The 22,339-nt window shown below is 41.7% G+C and overlaps 1 pseudogene; it reads right to left on the bottom strand.

Moving 5' to 3' along the window:
• Positions 1-21,875, bottom strand: part of LOC113337229 — a 32,485-nt pseudogene extending 10,610 nt beyond the window's left edge.
• Between the last annotated feature and the right edge of the window lie 464 nt (positions 21,876-22,339).

The raw sequence follows: 22,339 nt of genomic DNA, 5'->3' as shown, positions 1-22,339 counted from the left end.
ATTTGGAAAACTGTTTGGTTATTTAGGGAAAGAGTGGACCAGTTTAGTCCACATAGACTGGGTCCTCCAGGTCGGTTGTTTCAATGTCGGGTGGAAATGGCTCAAGGAATGGCTTTAATCTCTGCCCGTTGACTTTGAAAACGTTCTTGTTGGAGACATCCTCCAGCTCTACAGCTCCATGAGGAAAAACTGTGCGTACTAGGTACGGACCCTTCCATCTGGAACGCAGTTTTCCTGGAAAAAGATGTAATCGGGAGTCATACAGCAAGACTTTCTGACCAGGAGTGAAGGATTTGCGTAGAATACGCTTGTCATGAAATATCTTCATCTTTGCTTGTACAGCTTGGCACTGTCATAAGCCTCATTTCTCAATTTTCCAACTCGTTGAGTTGAAGTTTCCGTTGAATTCCAGCTTCGTCCAGAGAAAAGTTCAGCTCTTTGATTGCCCAGTAGGCACGATGTTCTAATTCCACAGGTAGATGGCACGGCTTTCCATACACTAGACGATAGGGGGACATGCCAATTGGTGTCTTATAAGCTGTTCTATAGGCCCACAAAGCATCATTCAATCTCAATGACCAATCTTTCCTGGACGGGTTGACCGTCTTCTCCAGAATGTGCTTAATTTCCCTATTAGACACTTCCACTTGTCCACTAGTCTGAGGGTGGTACGGAGTAGCAACCTTGTGAGTTATGCCATACTTGCGTACTAAAGACTCAAAGTACTTGTTACGAAAATGTGAACCGCCGTCACTGATGATAGCTCTAGGGGTACCAAAACGTGAAAATATGTTCTCCTTTAGAAATGAAAGTACCACCTTGTGGTCATTTGTTCTGGTTGCTATGGCTTCTACCCACTTAGAAACGTAATCAACTGCGACTAGGATGTACAACTTGCTGTCAGACATGGGAAATGGACCCATGAAGTCTATCCCCCAAACATCAAAAATCTCCACAATCAAAATGGGGTTATAACCGGAAAAGCCATCTAGAAAACAGTAGTGACTGTGTCCAGACACACGTTCTAGCATTTGGTCAATGAAAGGGAGCGGGAAGTGATCCTTCCTTGTTACTGTGTTCAACTTCCTGTAGTCGATGCATACTCGCCATCCTGTGATTGTACGAGTAGGGACTAATTCATTCTTGTCGTTCTGAACAACAGTAATGCCTGACTTCTTAGGCACAACTTGAATGGGACTAACCCATTTGCTATCGGGAATTGGGTATATGATACCCGCAAGTAGTTTCAGGATCTCTCCTTTGACTACATCTCTCATGTTAGGATTAAGTCTCCTTTGCATTTCCCTCGATGGTTTGGCATTCTCTTCAAGGTTAATGTGGTGCATGCAAATGGTGGGACTAATTCCTTTGAGATCTGAGATGGTCCATCCTAAGGCCTCTTTGTGTTCCTTAAGTACTTCTAAAAGCTTACTTTCCTGTTCCGTGTCTAAACATGATGAAATAATGACAGGTAAAGTATCAGAAGAACCTAGGAATGCGTACTTCAACGTACTAGGCAATGTTTTCAATTCAAGCTTGGGTGGCTCAACAATGGATGGAATAAGCTTGGAATCAGAGAATAGGGGTTGTTCCACTTCATATTTCCTTTCAGTGACGTCCATTTGAGGTACAGATTCGAGCAGAGATAGGACGTCACTACAGTATGCATCATCATAGAAATCAGGGTTAAAGTTCTCCATACATGCTTGAAAGGGGTCAACGGATAGAATGTTAGTCAACGAATCTTGCATTAATCCTTCAATCATATTAACTTCATGTACATCATCATCATCAAGATTCACAGGTTGTTGACTAATATCGAACACATTCAATTCTACCGTCATGTTACCAAAAGACAGTTTTAACACTCCATTCCGACAGTTGATGATCGCGTTGGACGTAGCCAAGAAAGGACGTCCTAAGATGACAGGAATGTGACAGTCTGGGTTTTGTACAGGTTGAGTGTCTAAGACAATGAAGTCTACGGGAAAATAGAATTTGTCAACCTTGATCAAAACATCTTCCCCACTCCACGAGGAATCTTGACAGATCGGTCTGCCAGTTGTAGAGTGATAGATGTTGGTTTCAACTCCCCAAGACCTAACTGCTCATAAACAGAATATGGCAGTAGGTTAACACTTGCACCTAGGTCTAATAACGCTTTATTGACCGTGTGTTCTCCTATAGTGCAAGAAATTGTTGGACATCCTGGATCCCTAAACTTGGGTGGAGTTTTGTTCAGAATGATGGAACTTACCTGCTCAGCTAAGAAAGCACGTTTTTGCACATTGAGCTTGCGCTTTTGAGTACACAAGTCTTTGAGGAATTTGGCATAAGCAGGGATTTGCTTGATTGCTTCAAGAAAAGGAATGTTGATGTTGACTCTCTTGAACAGATCTAACATCTCATTGTAATGGGTACTTTTCTGTTGATAGATCAATCTTTGAGGAAATGGAGCAACAGGAAGATGAGTTGGCAAAGGGACATTCACAGCAGTAGAATTGTCAGATTTTCCAACTTGCTCAGATTCTTTGGTTTTCTGGGGTTGTGGAGACAACGTGGAATTTGTATCAGATCATTAGGTTCGCCTACGTTGTTCTCGATGACTTTACCACTTCGGAGGGTGGTAATGGCATGGATTTGATCAGGTGAGGTTTCAGTGCAGGATGTTGTGCCTGTTTGAAATATCCTCTTTGGATTTTGTTGGGGTTGGCTCGGAAGTTTACCCTTTTCTCTCTCACATATTTGATCCATCTTTTGATCTAGATTTTTCTGACTTTGCATCAAACTCTGGAACATTTCCTCTAAGGTGGACAATCTCTTGTCGGTATTGTGTGAGGATATGATTGTTGTTGAGAGTTTGATTGTTGTTGAGGGTTTCTCGGGTGTTGATAACCTTGATTGTTCTGATATCCCTGATTGTTTTGATAGCTCTGATTGGGTTGAGATGGTCCTCCTTGAGTGGGTCCTTTTGACCATGAAAAGTTAGGGTGGTTTCTCCATCCTGGATTGTAGGTCTGTGAATAAGGGTTATGCTCTGGTTTTTGAAACATGGCATGTGCCTGTTCAAGCCTAGACTCCTGGACTGCAAGCAAATCTGGACAATTTTGGAATTGATGGTTGGGGTCGTTACAAGCAGCACAAACAGATGAAGCGACATGTTCTCGGAGAGTAGTGGTGGAAGGTTTTGAATTTTTATGTAGTTCTAACTCTTCTAATCTCCTAACTATTGATGCCATGTTTGCTCTACCCTCAAAATCCGCTTCAATCCTAAAAGCCTTTGCTTCGGATGTAGTCTTTCTGGTTTCACGGATGGATTCCCACTGTTGCGTCTTTTCAGCTACTTCAATCAAGAAGTCCCAAGACGCGTCAGCAGTTTTATCTACGAATAGACCATTACACATCGACTCAACCGTTGTTCGGGTGGACACATCTAGACCTTCATACAAAATTTGCACAAGTCTCCATTTTTCAAAACCATGATGGGGACATTGGAGCAATAATTCATTGAATCTCTCCAGGTATCTAGCTAAGGTCTCACCTTCTAATTGCACAAAGCTATTCAGACTTTGACGAATTGTCGCAGTCTTGTGGTTCGGGAAAAACTTTTTGAAAAACTCCTTTATGAGGTCATCCCATGTCATGATGGATTGAGGCTGTAAAGCATAGAGCCAGGCCTTTGCCTTATCTTTCAGGGAGAAAGGAAAAAGCCTTAACTTCAGGGTTTCGTCGGTCATTTGAGTGAAACGCAGAGTTCCACAAATTTCCTCGAATTCTCTCACGTGGTGGTACGGGTTTTCATTCTCAACACCTCTAAAAATAGGAAGCATCTGTATTGTGCTTGATTTCAGCTCATAATGGCCATTAGCCTCGGGCACAATACAAGAAGGTTGACTGGCTCTAGTTGGGTACATATAATCCTTGAGGGTACGTGGTTCTCCCATTGTTTCTGGTTGATCTGGACTGTCTCCCTCAGAACTTAGAATTTCGATAGGTTCGTCTGGGTTAATTCTAACAAGTCTGTTTGTCTGGTCTCTGTAGGTCACAATCATGTCCTAGTAGGTACCTTAACTAACATGTTGGTCAGACAGAGCAATCGGAAACAATTTGGCCCACAAGGGTTATGAAGATTTGGTTTTGAATGGGTTTTGGTTTAAAGAAGGGTTTTGTTTTTGGTTTAAAAATTTTGGGTTTGAAAATTTTTGAACTAAACCTAGCATAAATTATCACAACTCATAAAAGAAAATAAAAACAATAATAATAATTAAAACAAACCCATAAAAAAAAAAAAAAAATAAAAGAAAAATAAAGAAAAACAAAAAAAAAAATTACAATCCCAAATAAAAAAAAAAGAAAAAGAAAATAAAAATTATTACAATCCCAAATAAATAATTAAATTAATTATTACAAGCCCAAATTTGAATTTAAATGAGGCCCAAGTGGGTTAACTCATGGGTTAGGCTTACTTGTTTTTGGAGGGAAGCCCAAAAAGGCTTTTAGTCCCCTTTTAGTTGCAAGCCCAGTTGGGCTTTAGGATCGTCCTAGCAGCTCACGTCCAAGCCCAGCAGCAGCAGCGAGCCCAGAGCAAAGTTGCAAGCCCAGCAGAAGAAGTTGCAAGCCCAGAAATTGAGGTTACTGAGCCCAGCTCAGTTGGTTCAAGCCCAGCAGCAGAGGAAGCAAGCCCAGTTGACAGCTTCAGTTGGTAGCCCAGTTGGCTTGGCAGCAGCTTGGCAGCAGCTTGGCAGCTTCAGTTGGCAGCAGCTTGGCAGCAACACAGTAGCAGCAGCAGCTGGCAGCAACACAGTAGCAGCAGAAAGCAATACCAGCACTTGCAGCAGTGCAAGGTAGTGCACACCAACAGCAGCAGAAACCAACACTTGCACACTTGCACACCAACAGCAGAAAAAACAGCAAAATGCACACTTGCACACCAGCAGCACTTTGAAAACTTTAAAAAGATGGCAGCTAGCTCCCCGGCAGCGGCGCCAAAAACTTGGTGTGATTTTCAAAGATGCACACAATACACTTGCAAGTATACAAGGTCAAGATTTGTAATAAAAGGGTGAGTAGGGGTTTGTCCACAGGGAGAGGAGCATAAGAAGTTTTCCTAGGCTAACAATGGTGACAATGCACTATGGCAGTGAGCTAAGGGCATGTAAATGGCATGAACCAAAGATGCAAGGTAAAGCAATAAAAGCAGTTAAGAACCACAGCAGGGAAAGATAAGCAAAGAACCAAGCTAAGTAAAGAAAAACAGACAATAACCAAGGCTTGGAAGGTAAAGCAGCAAAGAAACAGCCAAGAAAAGCAGCAAATAACCAAGGCTTGGCAGCCAAGGGCAGAGTGAGGATTATGCACTGACTTCAGTGCACAAAGCTACAAGGTGCAAGAAAATAAAAAGCAAGAAAATTAACTAAATTGCAAACACACAGGACTGAAAAATGAAGTGACTGAAAGGGAATTGGTGGGTAAGCCAAGGCTTATGATCCACCTTGTGTCCTAATCAAGTGACATGTTTCTAGGTTATGTTCATTCCTAAGCATACAACTAGAAATGGAAGAACACCAACTTGCTCACTAGTCTACCCCTAGCATTGGCTGTCTTTTGACAGTACAGCCAATCACAGGCTCTATGAGCATTGGCATCTCTCATTTACACAATCAAAACATAGCAACAGGAAGTAACTATCCTAGCTCATTCACACTTGACAGTGCACAAGGCTTCACTGAGCCTTGGCCTGAGGCTGATTAGCTCATGCTAACCATGTTGTAGCAATATACATACATTAACACAGATGATTCATACACAACTAGCAACATATCAGATAACTCAACACATAAGCAATTTGCAACTGTCAACTAAAAAAAAAACTGAAATTTGAAGTTCATAACAATTTGTAGCAAATTCTCTACTGGCTAGTCCAGAGAGGTATACAGTGTCCTCTACATACTTCATATGACATCAATTTATACCCATTACACATATGTGGGTTTTCCCCCAATTTTCCCCCAAAATCAGTAGAACTAGGGTTTGGTGAAATTGATTTACCTACTTTTGATGAGATATTCGCTCCATCTCGTCGACCCAATCTTCTCCTGCTTCTTCTCGTTCCTCTCGAGCTCCAATTGATGCTTAATCATCACTTATATCCCAATTTCTCACCTAGGGTTTCAGGCAGAGAGATGAGAAATTGAGGTTATTAGTGATGCTAAAGAGATGGTACGTGATGGGTTTAGGTAGAATAGAGTTGGGGAGAAATTAGTGGAGTGATTTGGGGTGAGGTGGTGGTGATGGAGACGGACATGGTGGTGGTACGGGGCATGGCGGTTCTGCAGAGGGGGTGATGGAGGAGATGGTTCGATGGAGAAAGGGAAGGGTGCGTTTGTTTGAGGTGTAGGTGCTCGGTCTCTAGGGTGTGAGGCGAGTGTATCGAGTTTGATGATCTCGACGCTGAGCCGTGGGATAGGGAGATGAAAGATCAATCGGACGGTGAGATGAAGTGAAGCTTGTAGCGACCGCTGGATTTTTTTATACAACGAAGTTAACGGCTCTAGATGGGGTTAGGTGTTGTAGTGTAAGGCGGAGATATCAAACGTTGATGAACAGCAAGGAGCGACCGTTGGATTCAACTACCATCTAATCTGAAGGCTTGGAATTTCAGCGCTGTGGTGCTTGGCAGAGACTTCAGATTTTGATGCTCTATGAAGGAGCGACCATCGGATGCTTCTGGGAACTGATCTGACGGCTGAGAACGGAGGCGCTTTTGTGTGTAGAAAATGAGGTTGTGCGCACCATTCTTCGCGGCTTCCTTGCGTGATTTCTCCCCTTTTCACTACTTTTTCTGCTCTTTTCGCTCCGCGACTCATCCGAACTTTATTATTACCTAAAAATGCAAAATTAATTAATAAAAATATTTATTCTTGAAAACAATGAAAATACAGAATATGGGATAAAATGTAGAATTAATGCACAAAAGATGAGTTAAATGCCAACAAAAAGGGATAGATATATACATTATTTGGCACTCATCAGTAAGCTACCAACAAGACCCTCGCCCTTATACTCAAAAAAAAATTAGACGAGCATAAAGGGAGATGGTGTGAACAGCTGCACAATGTGTTATGGGCATACAGGACAACGCGAAGATCCGCCACTGGGGAATCCCCGTTTCTTCTCACTTATGGAGCTGAAGCAGTCATCCCTACAGAGATACTCATGCCAACCACAAAGACCGAAGCGTGGGAGAAAGATCTCACAACAGACATGATGTTAGAGAGATTGGACGACCTAGAAGAAAGAAGGGAAGCAGCATTGCAGAAGATGGAAAATTACCAACGAAGACTTGCAAGGGAGTACAACAAAAAGGTAAAGCTCCGGAATTTTGTAGAAGGGAAGTATGTGTTAAGAACAATCCCACAGTATCAACGAGAGAACAGATGGGGAAAGTTAGCACCTACGTGGGGAGGACCTTTTATAATACATGATATTGCGGGAAGCGGTTCATACTACCTTCGTAATATGAAAGGCGAAGTCCTCCGACATCCTTGGAATGCTAAGTGGCTCAAACCATACTTCCCATAGGGGAAACGAAGCCTTGCAACTGCGTGAAGGGTACCAGAAGAAGAAGGGAGTGTGACCACTCTACATGTTTCTATCTCTGGACGAGGAATTGCAGGCCTCAACCTATCAATCAAACAAGATTTCTATGTATCCACTAAACCTATCGACAATATTGGGGAAAGTAGTTAATCTACAATCTCTCAGGGCTCCCCCATCAGTGTCCATAAGTGTAAGACCAGGGGGAAGGCACCCAGCAGAAAGAGATACCCAACCAATCTTAAGGCAACGGTTCGACGGAATGGGTGTATGTAAATTTTTTAACCCCATATCCTAGAACGTTGCCTCGGCCCCCACCGTCTGGGAATCCTCTGGCCAAGGGTTCGCCAGCGGGGAGACAGGTCTCAAGCCGATCACGAAGGTACCTCCCTTCGGGATCGCACCCAAACACTTAAAATCCTTTTTTATTTTTAGAGTCTTTCATCACAATGCTTAAAATAAAAACAAACCAATATTGCAGGTATATCAAGAAAAGGATCCATTTCATAAAGGACGATTACAAAAAGTGAAAGGCCAATTCAAGGAAGAGTACACATCAAAAAATATTCCTTTTACATGATACTAGCAAAAAATATTCTTTTTACATGATTACAAAAAGTGGAAGGATAATGACGCTGCGGCCTCTACAAAATGCAGCGGTCTCTACCTAGATGATGCCTCCCCATCAGCAGGATCGTTCCGAAGACTTGAAGGGACGCTCCCACCAGATGAGGGTCCCGAGGAGCCAGGAAAGGCAGCAGGAACTGGACGACGCGGATAATTCTTTACAAGACCATGCTCGTTCTTTAGTCCAAGTTCTATCTTCTCTAGCATCTTGTTCGTCTCCTCAGCCAATTTACACCGAGCCTTGTGCTTAATAACTGTCGTCCGCTGTTGGGCTTGGGATAACAAGGAAGACAGACGACTCACTTCTTTAGAAGCAGCACGGACGGCCTCTTCGCGGGATGCCGCCAAACTCTTAAAATGCTTAGTCTGTTCTTCCAGCTGCGCTAAGGAAGATTGAGCCTTTTCAAGTTTTTCATTTGCAACGCGAAGTTGTCCCTCGAGTTCTGAAAAAGACAACACCAGGGAGTTAGCACAGAAAAGACACAATCACACTCGATGGAATAGGGTTATACCTTCGACACAAGCCGAATCTTCTTCATACTCATTAACAACCGCATCTCGCGCTTCATCAAGATGATCATATTCCGCGGATAATTTCTTATAATCTAGTTGAAGGTTGGTGAGAGTAAATTGACTGGCATCTAATTCTACCTGCTTCATCGAATCCATGTGACGAAGGTGGTCGACTTCTTTGTTTATCTCTGATACCCCCTTGATCAATCTGTACATACACACTTCAAGATTCCTCTCAGACTCAGCATGACGAGCTACTTCAACGCGGGACTCGACAAGGGCCTTTCTTAGAGCATCGACTTCGGCACGGGCATTGTCCCTTTCTCTGATAAGACACCGCGCACTATCCTCAACTCCTGAAAAAGGGAGGGATCGAGCCTTTTGTAATTCCTCTTCCAGAAGTTGTATCCTAGACTCCAACAAAGAAGTACGCTCACGGGATTCCCGCAGACTATCACGTGTCCACAGCAGCGTACCATTAAATAAAGCACGGTCATGGTTATACAGATTTTGCATGTCGACCATATGAACATGCCTTGCGCGCCATACCTCAGCCCGAGCATCCCATTTCTTGGCTTCACTTTTAATTTTCTGAACAAGTTCTTTAATACGAGATTTCTGCCGTGCCCTTTCGTTTCGAAGCCATATCAGCTCGGGGACACCACCCACTGGAGATAGGGTGGGGAGACTCAGAAAGAACAACTAAGAAATAGAGGAATGACGACACACTGCGAGGGAAAAAGAGAAAAAAAGAACCAAACCTGTGAAAGCTGAAACTTGGCCGCGAGTTTGCTCTAACTCAGAGCGAACAACAAAAAGCTCTGAACGAAGACTGGCCTTCGCTTCACCCAACTTTTCTTTCTCCTTGAGGCTTTTCTTCAGCTCTTCTATTTCCACCTCAGCCGCAGATAATTCCTTTTCTCTGTGACGAAGCTTAGCCTCGAGCTTCAGAGATTTCGCTTTGAAGAACTGATACAGCACGTGGTTACAATGCTCACTCCTCATCATATACACATCAAGACGTAAAACATTATTTCACCGAAGAATTGGATCGTCACGTAGAAGTACGTACGAAAATTTACCTCCAAGACACGCTGCTGAGGAAAGCCATATTGATACCCGTCGGCTATGGCCATCATATCTGCAACGGAAGTAGGAGGCTCCGACACAAGGGTAGCTTCGGGAACACTCAAATTTCTTCCCCAGGCCTCAGACACCCGCGCCTTGGAAGACATTTTCATCATACGACGGGTATACGCATCAGAATCCTTTTCACCAGCAACAACAGGGGCGGGATGAGGGACAAATAGCAGATTCTTTTCCTTGAGCCAATCCATTATGGCGTCCTCACCCTCAGATGTCGGCGAATGATGGAGATCCGCAGCAGGCGAATCAATCACCGACTTCCCCTTTTCTGACACGGCCCCATCAACACAAATGTCGGCACCCACATGCGCACCATGCTCCTCCGCGCCACCATCTTGAACAGCAGCGTCTCCGTTACTAGCACCCCCCGAGGACATCCCAATCATCATTGGGGGACAGTAGAGAGAAGTCCTCAGGAAAATAAAGGGCATCATCCATAAACTCCCCTGTAGAATACAACCGATCAAAATAAAACTCTTGAGAAAGGGTGGGGAGAGTATCCGTGGCATCCCCAACGGGGACAGAAATATCACCAATAACACCGTCATCAGCTACCACGGCGTTGTTTCTCCCTTCATCATCATCTTGACCCACACAGACCTCTTCTTCGACATTGATAGGGGAAGTACCAGTACGTTCCTCCCCATCTGTAATCTCCTCATCCTCAGCAAACTCTTCGTTCACCGGACTTGTAACTTCTTCATGGGCCTCAGCCTCACCCATCACAATGGTAGAAGACTGCTTCGGCTTAATCTTTTTCTTCTTTGGCACCTGAAAACCAACACCACAAAAAGAATTATTTTTCCCGAACAGTTGAATTTCTAAAGAAGGAGAAGCGCAGCTAGAATCCGCGTACCTGAGCAGTCGAGGCACTCCTCGGTGGAAGTATAGCACCAGAACCTTCCTCCTCGTCTCCCTCAACAACGTCAAGGGCATAAGGAAAATTCATACCTGCGAAGTTTAAACGCCAGGAACAGAAATCTCCATAACGAGCAGGAGGAGATTCACGCGGCTTGCTACTCTCAGTAGGACGCCAACCGCGGGGACCAGGGATCCAAACGTACGCCCATGGACCAACCACTTCGATAACGGTAGCTTGCCACTCGTAGTCATGGCCGCGCTTGATCCTCTCGCGGGCCGGGAAAAGTTTTTCGCTGACTAGACCCCTCCGTGCCGGGAACATACTTCAGCTTGGCATCGATGACCTCATTTAACAAACGAATTTCGCCCCGAGGAGCAGCGAGATTCCTGAGGCTGACACTCCACGACTTACGGTTCCTACTGTTGACGTAATCACCGAAGGAGTTATTGAAATTCTCAGGAGTATACCATTCCTTCTCAGCGGGATTGGGAACGTAACAAGTCATTGTCGTCTCCCCCTTACTCCGCAGATAGCATTCCTTCAGGGCGCGGAGATAATTCCCCGATAGTTGCGATACCGAACAGCTGTGAGTATTGGTGGAAGAGCCTTCACGACTAGCAAGCACATCATAGTAGAAGGAATCACCTGACTTGTACAACGGCAGCATAAGACCAGCTTCGAACGCACCAACCGTGGTCAACAAATGAAATTCATCGAACTCATACTTTGAGATAAGCTCATAAGTAATATCATCCTCAGGGGCATAGAAACGAACCTCGAAGGATTGAAACTCATGCTTTTCCTTGAAAATATCGATATCAATATGCTTGAACGTTACTTTTTTCTTGCTGACCGAAACACTGCGTATCAATGGGGCAGCCTGGTGGGCCCGGGGAAGTGTATAAAATTAAGCGTAATAAAAACGGGCCTACAGTAATACCGCAAGTGCACGGTCGTCGGTTGTAGCTCGTGCAAGTACGGGTCGATCCACAGAGACTGGGTGTGTTTTGTAGTTTCTAGCTATTTTGGGTTCTAAATTGCTATTGGGCTTTTGAGTTAAGGTGATAACAATGGGCTATGGGCTTTGGTACCAATGAGTTTTGAGTACCAATGAAGTGAACTGATCCTTTGTACTCAAGTGGTCTGGGCTCAATATTCTTGAAATGAATTGAACTGGGCTTGATAATGAACTTGGGCTTGTTATTGAACTGGACCTATAACCAAGCAATGAACTGGGCTTGTGGTCAAGCACTGAACTGGGCTCTTGATCCTTGAACAATTAATGGGCTCTTGGCCTTTTAACCTGGACTGGGCTTATGCTGTGAGCCAAACTCAGTTGCAGCAGCAGCAGTGGAAAGCAGCCCAGTTGCAGCAGTACTGCACAGCAGGGGAAAGAAAGCAGTGCACAGCAGCAGCACAAGCAATGCACAGCAGCAGCACAACAATGCACAACAGCAGCACAACAACAGCAAGTAGTAGCACCAGCAGAACAAGGAGTAGTTGAAGTAGCAGGAGCAAATAGCAAACAAAATGAAGGACAAGTGAAAGTAAAACAGTGGCAGTGAAGGAATGAGGAAAAGTGACAGTGCAATGAAACTAAACAAGAACAATGGAAGTAAACCAAGGCCTAAGCCAAGGGCAGGGGAGATGGTGAAGGTGAGATGGTGAGGGTGAGCCTAGGCATACTACTAGAGTGGGAAGAGAACTAGTTTGCTCACAGTCACTAGTGAGCACTAGTTTCTCCCTACTGCTCAATCAACACAATGCTCTAAAGGCTTTAGCCTAACATTCACACAAAACAGTAAACATGAGTGATGAAAGAACACTAGGATGTTGAATCCACCATTAACCTAGGGGATATTCTACTCACAGCTAAAATAGTTACCAAAGTACTAATTGTCTGATTAAAGTACAACTAGTCTAAGGGCTTAACAACATTGGACAAGAGCTGCACATGATGAAGACTATCTTATTGATTCATGGTTTCATCTAGTCCTAGCATTTGAGGTTTAGAACATACATAACAAGAACATTAGAGAACATGATACAAACATTACAGAAACATAACATAACAGGAACATGGGAGTGACAGCAGAGAACAAACATAACACAACAGTGGAGTTCATAACAGGAACAACACATAACAACATCACAGTGACATAAAATGGAGAAAATCAAAACATTAAAATGGATAAACAGTGAACAGCAAAATGAACATTTAACAGAACTAAGTTCTGGACACTGCCTATTCCAGCATAAAACCTCACACACAAACCCACAGTTCCCTTTTATACCCAATACCCAATTTAGGGTTTATAGAAAAATACCCAAATTCAAACAGTGAAATTAGGTATATGATTTACCTAATTTTTGACAGTACAAATTGAACCCATAACTAATTCATTGCTTCTCCTAACAGAAATTAGGGTTTTCTATAAAAATCCCAAAAATTGAGAAATTAGGGTTTCGTAAAATCTTACTTTGATGGCGCAATTTCTTCAATCAATCGCTGACCCATCCTTCCTCTGACTTCACTGCTCCTTCCCATGCCTTTTCTAGCTTCGATTGATAACATGCAATCATTCTCATCAATTCCACACGTCACTGAAATCGTGTGATGTTGATGAAGTTGATTGAAAGTTACCATGTGCGGTAGGTGGTGGTGATGATAAAGAAGGTGGTGTGGTTGTGGCAGAGTTGGTGGTGGCGGACATGGTGGTACGGTGGAGCGGCAGTGGAGTTGGTGGTGGTGCGGGTAGAAGGAAGAGAAGAGGGGAGTGAAAATGATTAGGGTTAGGTCTATTTTGGGGTTATATATGCTAGGGTTATTTCGGTGTGAGTCGGTACAGAAAAGTTTGATGTATCGCAAGCTGAAGCCTTAGGATATGGAGATGGTAGGTGGATCGGACGGTGAGATGGAACAGAGTTTGTATCAACCGTTGGATGTAAAGTACAACGAAGTTAACGGTGCAAGATTAGGTTAGGTGTTGTAGTTTAAGCGGGAGTATCGATATTTGATGCACAGGCATAGGAGCGACCGTAGGATTCAAAGGCAATCTAATCTGAAGGCTTGGAATTTAAGCACTATGGTGTTTGACAAGAACCTCGGATTTTGATGCATTTTACTGAAGCGACCATTGGATTCAGCTGAGATCCAATCTGACGGCTACAGGCGGAGGCGGGAATGGATTTGGGTTTTAGGCTTTGGGTTTAGAATTTGGGTTTGAGAAATGAGTTTTGGGCTTGGACAATCTAGAGCCCACTTCTTCTTTAAGATCAATTCTTCTTCTTCAAGCCCATTTCTTTGGTCTTCCGCACATCATTCTTCACGGCTTCCTTGCGTAATTCCTCCCGGCTTTTCACTACTTTTCTGCTCTTTTCCGCTCCGCAATTCATCCAAACTTTATTTATTACCTAAAAATGCAAATTAAGTAAGAAAAATATTTATTCTTGAAAACAATGAAAATACAGAATATGGGATAAAATGTAGAATTAATGCGCAAAAGATGAGTTAAATGCCAACAAAAAGGGATAAATATATACAATATTGGCACTCATCAAATACCCCCAAACCTGAATTTTACTTGTCCTCAAGTAAACAAAACTAAGGAAATCCTAACTATACCACTGTCGCTGGTCTCTCGAATGCATTTAGCGTATGCAGTAAGCCTTTTAAACCACTAAGTGTCCCTAGTGGACGAGTTGAAGTCTCGTGAAGGTTTGCTTAGAACGTACCTACAAAGTTCTAGGTCAAAATATAAGCTCAGATTCCATCAAATGTGACATGTGCAAGTCAGTTTAAGCTCACAGCAAAATGGAGATGTCAATCTAGCTATCAAGGCACAATCCTAGCACTGATAACAAAAAAAGACATGTGATAAGGGTGTAAAGTGTATCTACACATGTGTAAAGAAAGATCTGAAGTTATGACTACTAATCACCAAGAGATAGTTTCTCAGGCTAAGAACCAAGGTCGAAATCTAGCTAGCTGTCCGGACTTTACGAGAATTGTGAATGAGTTGGAGGTATTTCACAATTACTCGCGTTGTACATCAATGGCATACACCCTCCTTGCTTATTACAATGAAATACAAAATGACTATTTACATGACTCTTATTTACATTGACTATTCTCTTTTTATTTTTGGAACAAGAGATGATGGAATTGATAAATACTTGATTTTTTGTATTTTTCTGATATTTTTTTTTTTTTTAGAACAACTTTTGATACAAATACAAAAGGAAACAAAAATTACATGACACTTTGCAAGAGGTAGCCCTTTTTGATGCACCCAGTTAAATTCGATGGTTGTCTTTCTTAATGTAACCTCCACCTTCTATCCCAACCAACCAAAGAACAAGCTAGTCAAGTTTCGTTCAGTATTCTAAAGTGATTGGCAATCGTAACTTCCTATCAAACACCTTGAAGATCGAGGCCATACATGTATTGGTAGATCGTGCGCGTGCAAATTTCTTATCACAATGTGAATTGTGCTAGAATCAGGGTGCCTAAATATCTAGACTAAGACTCCTAATAATTACATATTTGCACAAGAGTCAACATTTCAAGGTAAATGAGCTCCATTTTTTTATGATTTTTTAATTTTTTAATTTTTTATTTTGATTTTTCATTTTTTTCAAAAAGAAGGAATTCTTGTTTTCAATTATGGCATATTATCAAAGTATCTACTTTTCACCCCCAAACCTAAACTAAACATTGTCCTCAATGTTTCAAAATATGAACAAAATTATAATACAACATATGAAGAGGATCATGTTGAGTAGAGAAAAAGGAAAGAGAATACCCGATTTCGGCGAAAGCAATATTAGAACTCCGTTATTCAAGGCAAGAATCCAACATATTTCAGCCGAGATCATATTGGATTAGCAAAATATATACAAAAGGAACAAAAGGGTTTTTAAGAAATTTTATCTACTGGATTATATACAAAAATTCACCATACACTAACAATCTAAAGAGTTGAGGATCAACCCAAAAGACAAAGTGTAGAGGTTTCAACAGCTTCACACAAATATAACAGGAAATAAACGCAAGTGAAAGTGTGAAACAAAATGAGCTACCCCCAAACCTGGATTTTTCAACGGATAAAATTTTGGAAACAAAATCTCGCAGTTTTGGGGGTTCATCATGCACAAGGTCTAGCTCAAAGTGAACTGTGCTAGGGACAGGCAAACATGCAATTTCCAACTGTGGTTCCTCAAAGATATTATACTTAGAAGCAAAATAGTCCAAAAGGACTTGGGAAGCATACAGTTCCAATCCTAGATTAGGAATTTTCAGAAAAATCGGTTTGACAATATGGGTACAAACCAAATCTAGGTTGGGTGGAAGGCCATCAGATTGTGACTTAGGTAGAAGAATAGGCATATCATTATCAATCAAATCAAAATCTCCTAATTCATCTACACATGTCACATCATGCTCACAATCATCAATCAAATTGGCAAGATCACAATCAGAATCATCAACATCATCAACAGATTGATTCTCGTGTATCGGCACATCAGAGGAAACATCACATGGAATACTAGAAGAAATATCATGCATTAAGGTCGGGGCAGAGAAGCCTAATGTATTTGAACCCAAAGGTTCCATAACATTTTCAGTATAGACACGTTCTTCTAACATAACATCATAATCATCATCATCATCATGATAGGGATTTTGCAATCTAGGATAATTTTCAATCCTAAGGTCGGAGCTATTACAAGAATAAAACTCTAATTCATGGGGGTGACTCATATCATGTGGTGTTGTTCCTGTTTCCCTAACAGATTCCCATTGATGGGTTTTCTCTGCAATCTCAGCTAAAAATTTCCATGCATCATCCACAGATTTATCAAGAAATTTACCATTACACATAGACTCAACCATGGTTCGAGATTTAAAGTCTAGTCCCTCATAGAGGATGACGACAAGTCTCCACTTCTCAAATCCATGGTGCGGACATTCGCTCAACAAATCATTAAAACGTTCGAGATAGTGAAAAACAGTTTCCTCATCCAATTGGACAAAACAGTTGATACTTTGACGAATAGCGATGGTCCTATGATGTGGAAAGAATTTTTTTAAAAATAGATCTGTGAGTTGGTCCCAAGTGTTGATTGATTGTGGTCTCAAACCGTAAAACCATGTTTTGGCCCTTTCCTTTAAAGAAAATGTAAACAAACGCAATTTCAGAGAGTCTTCGGACATATGATCAGGTTGCATAGTCCGACAAATTTGTTCAAACTCTCTTACATGAGTATAGGGGTTCTCAGAATCGAACCCTCGAAATATAGGAAGTATTTGTATCATGCTTGCATTTATTTTAAAAGGGTTATTGGTTTGAGGTAATACAATACATGATAATGGAATTTTTATTGACGGATACATGTATTCATGGAGAGCACGAGGTTGTCCCATATTGAAAAGACACAAAGCCCACTATTTGGTTTTAATGGGTTTGGATTTTTGGGAAAATTTTGGTTTTTGATGGGATATATTTGAAAAAGAAAATTTGGTTTAAAAATGGGAGCAAAGTAGAAATTTGGTTTTAAAATTGGGAGCAAAAGAATTTTTTATTTTTATTTTTTTTTTATTTTTTTTTTTACAGAAAATAAAATGAAGAAAATAAAATTTGGTTTTTGAAATGGGAGCACGCCCACTGTTGGTTTAGTGTTTGCATTGGCTCAGCTGGTTTGAAAACGTTTGGTGAAACTGAGTCCAAAATCTCGGCCTAGAATTTGGGTACTCGGCCCACTAACGAGTTCAACTAGCGTGATCGGTTACAAGCTCAGCTGGGTTTAAAAACCCAGAATACAAAATACCAGTCCAAATTAAACAAGCTCACAAAAATTAAATACAAGCCCACAAATTAAACAAACAAGCCCACAAATAAATTATTACAAACCCAACAGAAAATAAGAGAAGCCCAAAAATTGGCTTTAATATTACAAGCCCACAATTAAAAATTGGAAGCCCACAATTCGGGTTCTCTTAAATGGGTTACCTTTTAAGCACAGCCCAGCTGCTCTGATATTGTTGCAAAAACCCAGTTGGGCTTTGGTTCTTTTCCTTGGTGGCGTCCCAGCAGAGGAAAAACAGGTTCAGAACAGCAGGTCCAACAGCAAATGAAGTGAAGCAGATGCAGATGCAAATGCTATGCAGTTAAATGCAAAAATAGCTAAGAAAACTACAAGAAAAACACAACACCAATCCCCGGCAGCGTCGCCAAAAACTTGGTGTCCCCGGCAGCGGCGCCAAAAACTTCGTGGGCCCGGGGAAGTGTATAAAATTAAGCGTAATAAAAACGGGCCTACAGTAATACCGCAAGTGCACAGTCGTCGGTTGTAGCTCGTGCAAGTACGGGTCGATCCACAGAGACTGGGTGTGTTTTGTAGTTTCTAGCTATTTTGGGTTCTAAATTGCTATTGGGCTTTTGAGTTAAGGTGATAACAATGGGCTATGGGCTTTGGTACCAATGAGTTTTGAGTACCAATGAAGTGAACTGATCCTTTGTACTCAAGTGGTCTGGGCTCAATATTCTTGAAATGAATTGAACTGGGCTTGATAATGAACTTGGGCTTGTTATTGAACTGGACCTATAACCAAGCAATGAACTGGGCTTGTGGTCAAGCACTGAACTGGGCTCTTGATCCTTGAACAATTAATGGGCTCTTGGCCTTTTAACATGGACTGGGCTTATGCTGTGAGCCAAACTCAGTTGCATCAGCAGCAGTGGAAAGCAGCCCAGTTGCAGCAGTACTGCACAGCAGGGGAAAGAAAGCAGTGCACAGCAGCAGCACAACAATGCACAGCAGCAGCACAACAACAGCAAGTAGTAGCACCAGCAGAACAAGGAGTAGTTGAAGTAGCAGGAGCAAATAGCAAACAAAATGAAGGACAAGTGAAAGTAAAACAGTGGCAGTGAAGGAATGAGGAAAAGTGACAGTGCAATGAAACTAAACAAGAACAATGGAAGTAAACCAAGGCCTAAGCCAAGGGCAGGGGAGATGGTGAAGGTGAGATGGTGAGGGTGAGCCTAGGCATACTACTAGAGTGGGAAGAGAACTAGTTTGCTCACAGTCACTAGTGAGCACTAGTTTCTCCCTACTGCTCAATCAACACAATGCTCTAAAGGCTTTAGCCTAACATTCACACAAAACAGTAAACATGAGTGATGAAAGAACACTAGGATGTTGAATCCACCATTAACCTAGGGGATATTCTACTCACAGCTAAAATAGTTACCAAAGTACTAATTGTCTGATTAAAGTACAACTAGTCTAAGGGCTTAACAACATTGGACAAGAGCTGCACATGATGAAGACTATCTTATTGATTCATGGTTTCATCTAGTCCTAGCATTTGAGGTTTAGAACATACATAACAAGAACATTAGAGAACATGATACAAACATTACAGAAACATAACATAACAGGAACATGGGAGTGACAGCAGAGAACAAACATAACACAACAGTGGAGTTCATAACAGGAACAACACATAACAACATCACAGTGACATAAAATGGAGAAAATAAAAACATTAAAATGGATAAACAGTGAACAGCAAAATGAACATTTAAGGAAGCCGCGGACGGTCAGACATGTCTGCGAAAAGATTAATCATAAACAAGTCAAAAACAAACTCAAGGACATTACCAACGATCAAAAAACCACATAAATAGAAATCCACACACGATAACGCAGAAACCCTAAAATTAGCATACATGATCGAAATTCCATAAAATCCCTACCCTAACAATGACCTCCTTGATTTAAGACGAAGAACAGGGGCAAACTAGCATGCAAGCATTGAAAGAAGTTCTTCATCACAAACAAGGAACAACAGTAGCAGAAAATTTACAAATCAACATAGCGTAAAACCATGGAAACAAAGAAAAGAAAAACTTACCAGCAAAAACAGCAGCAGAAAGAACAAATCAGAAATAAAGAGGAAGCAAGCGGGATTAATGCTCAGTAGAAAGAATTTAAGGGCTGAAGAATGAAGACTTACAGAGAATTTAAGGGCTGAAGAATGAAGACTGCCAGAGAATTTAAGGGCTGAAGAATGAAGACTGACAGAGAATTTAAGGGCTGAAGAACGAAGAATTAAAATCGAGAGAATGTTTAGGAAGAATGAAATTAATTTTCTTTCTCTCCTTAATATACCCGAAAGAAAGAGAAGGAAATTAATGGAGGAATGGGAAACGTGCCCGTTACATGAGCAGTTAATGCACAAATAAAAGACGTTCCCAAGTATCTAGGAAAAGTTATTAGGAGAGATAGAAGAATATGCAACGACTGTTTTCTTCAATGCACCCATTAAACATTCAAGCCCGAAGAAAAGGGGCAAATTGTGTATACATATATCTCACCATCAGACACGTGTATATAGAAAAATACGTGGAAAGCATACAGGCCAAGACATTAAAATACGATGCACTACGGAACACCCAATAAACCCTAAGGAGTTACTTTATCTCATCCCAAAAGAAGCTAAGATCAACGGTGGAGAGAAAGTTAGCTGACATGGGCAGAAGACACTTGTCTGACACGAGCAGGCATCTCAACCACCCTCATTAAACACTCTGAGCAGTATACGTGTCGATCAATCCGTGGGACGAGCGAGGATGTCTCTGCGTGATCAAGTGGCAAACGCAGACCTCTGCGTGATGGACACAAGACACTAGAAGATAAGGTTCCAACGGCCTTCAGAGATGGGTCTCACACTCTAACCCTATAAATACCCCCTCTCCACCAAGAGGAAGGGGGATCGGAAAAATCAGGAAGGGAAGGAGAGAGAGATTGCGAGTGTAAGTTAATCCTTTAGAAGAGAAAATACATGTAAACCCAAAAGTCATTCGACTACTCTTGTAACCGTGAAGAACATAGTGAAACAACAAACCCCGTGGATGTAGGCCTTAGTGCTGAACCACGTAAACCTCGGTCTTGTTTAGATTTCAGCACTTTATATCTGTCTAACCCCATGGATCTTTACTTGTACATTTTGCTTTCTTTGTTTTTACCTATATCCCGTGCGCAAACGCCCCGCACGGAGTTGTTAGATGAGGCTGTGATAAACCCGAAGGTTTTGAACCAAGGAATCAATACTAGGATATCATCATCACAAATCACTCTAGATTACGATGATTGGTTGTGAGCATTCAGATGCCTTCGTGATTTGTGTGTTCACAGCCTTGATTCTTCCAGTTCCTTGTCGTAGTCGAATGCAACATAGGTTAGACGCTGCTTTATGTCGTGGACAATCTCCTTTTCTGCTGATGTGGTGAACATATGACCATCTTCTGTTAGGATCTTAGTAAGGCTGTCGGTTAGGTGCTTTCCTGCTAAACCGAGTCGTTCAATGGCATGTGTAAGGGCATATCCTTCTTATATTGGGACTACATGTGACACACCTTCTCCAGAGTCCATCACAATACCTATCCATGTAGGCATCAACTGATATGTCAGACGAGGTAACCTTTTTTAATCTAAACTCACTAGGAGAGGAAAAATAATAAAAAGCATAAAGCGAGAACCTTCTTCTGTATTAAGAATTATACGTTCAGGTTCAAGGTTCAGGATTCAGGGTAATGGTGTTTTACCTGTGGTTCGACCGCTGGCCTATAGGGAAAGCACAGCTTGAATTGCAATATAGGTGGCTGGAACTTCAAACGCTTCGAACATGATCTCCATCATTTTCTCTCGATTAGTTTTGGTATTTAATGGTGCTTCTGTAAGGAGTACAGCGTGTTGGTCAACCAGCACCCTGAGTTCTTTATCGAACGTGTGCTCCCATAGTTTCTCCATGGCTGACCAGTCTCTTACAATCCCATGTTCAACAGGGTAACTTAACTGAAGAATACCCCGCCTTGCTTGCGCTTCATCTCCAATGTAGGTGTCCTTGTGTCCAACGCCAACCATTGCGTGTCTGTTTTTCGGGCGGCCTATTATACTAGGTATAACTACAGTTGGTGCATCATCTTCTGCAAAACCAGCCTGCAAAGTTCACACGCATGAGTATAACTACAAATTATAATTGCTTGCAGAAAAACAAACTCACCTTAACTAAACCAGACCCGTTATCACAGATAATTGCTCGATTTTCGTCGTAGAAATCCATATTAAGATCCTTAGCAGAAAATATTGTGATATTAGCTGAAGCTTTAAAGAAACTAGAGAATGTAGCTTCAGGATGAATCTTAGAATTACTCCCTTTCGGTTGCTTAGACCCTTTAACAGCATATCTCTATATGCTTCTAAGAGGCTAAAAGGTGCATACGTGCATTTATATTATTTATGTGTGAAAAGCATCAATGCTAGGGCACTCCATTAAGTTTTGGTTATGGTGAATCTGACTCGGTATCTGTTAGATCGTTTGGTTTTCTTTTTTTGTTTTCCTGAGGTCTGACTTGAGGTCTGACTAGGAGCTATTTGAGTCAAGTATCATTTTTACATAACTCGTTGAGCATATATCTGATTGGAATTAAAAAGTTCTATAACTCTATTATCGTATAATTTTTGAGTCACATGTAATGAGTCGGATCTAGATAAGTCAGTTGAGTCGGGACGAAGAAAAAAAAACAA

The sequence above is a fragment of the Papaver somniferum genome, unplaced genomic scaffold (genome assembly GCF_003573695.1).
Source record: "Papaver somniferum cultivar HN1 unplaced genomic scaffold, ASM357369v1 unplaced-scaffold_158, whole genome shotgun sequence".
Taxonomy (NCBI): Eukaryota; Viridiplantae; Streptophyta; class Magnoliopsida; order Ranunculales; family Papaveraceae; genus Papaver; species Papaver somniferum.
The sequence above is the reverse complement of the archived record's forward strand: the minus strand, read 5'-3'. Positions and strand labels throughout refer to the sequence as shown.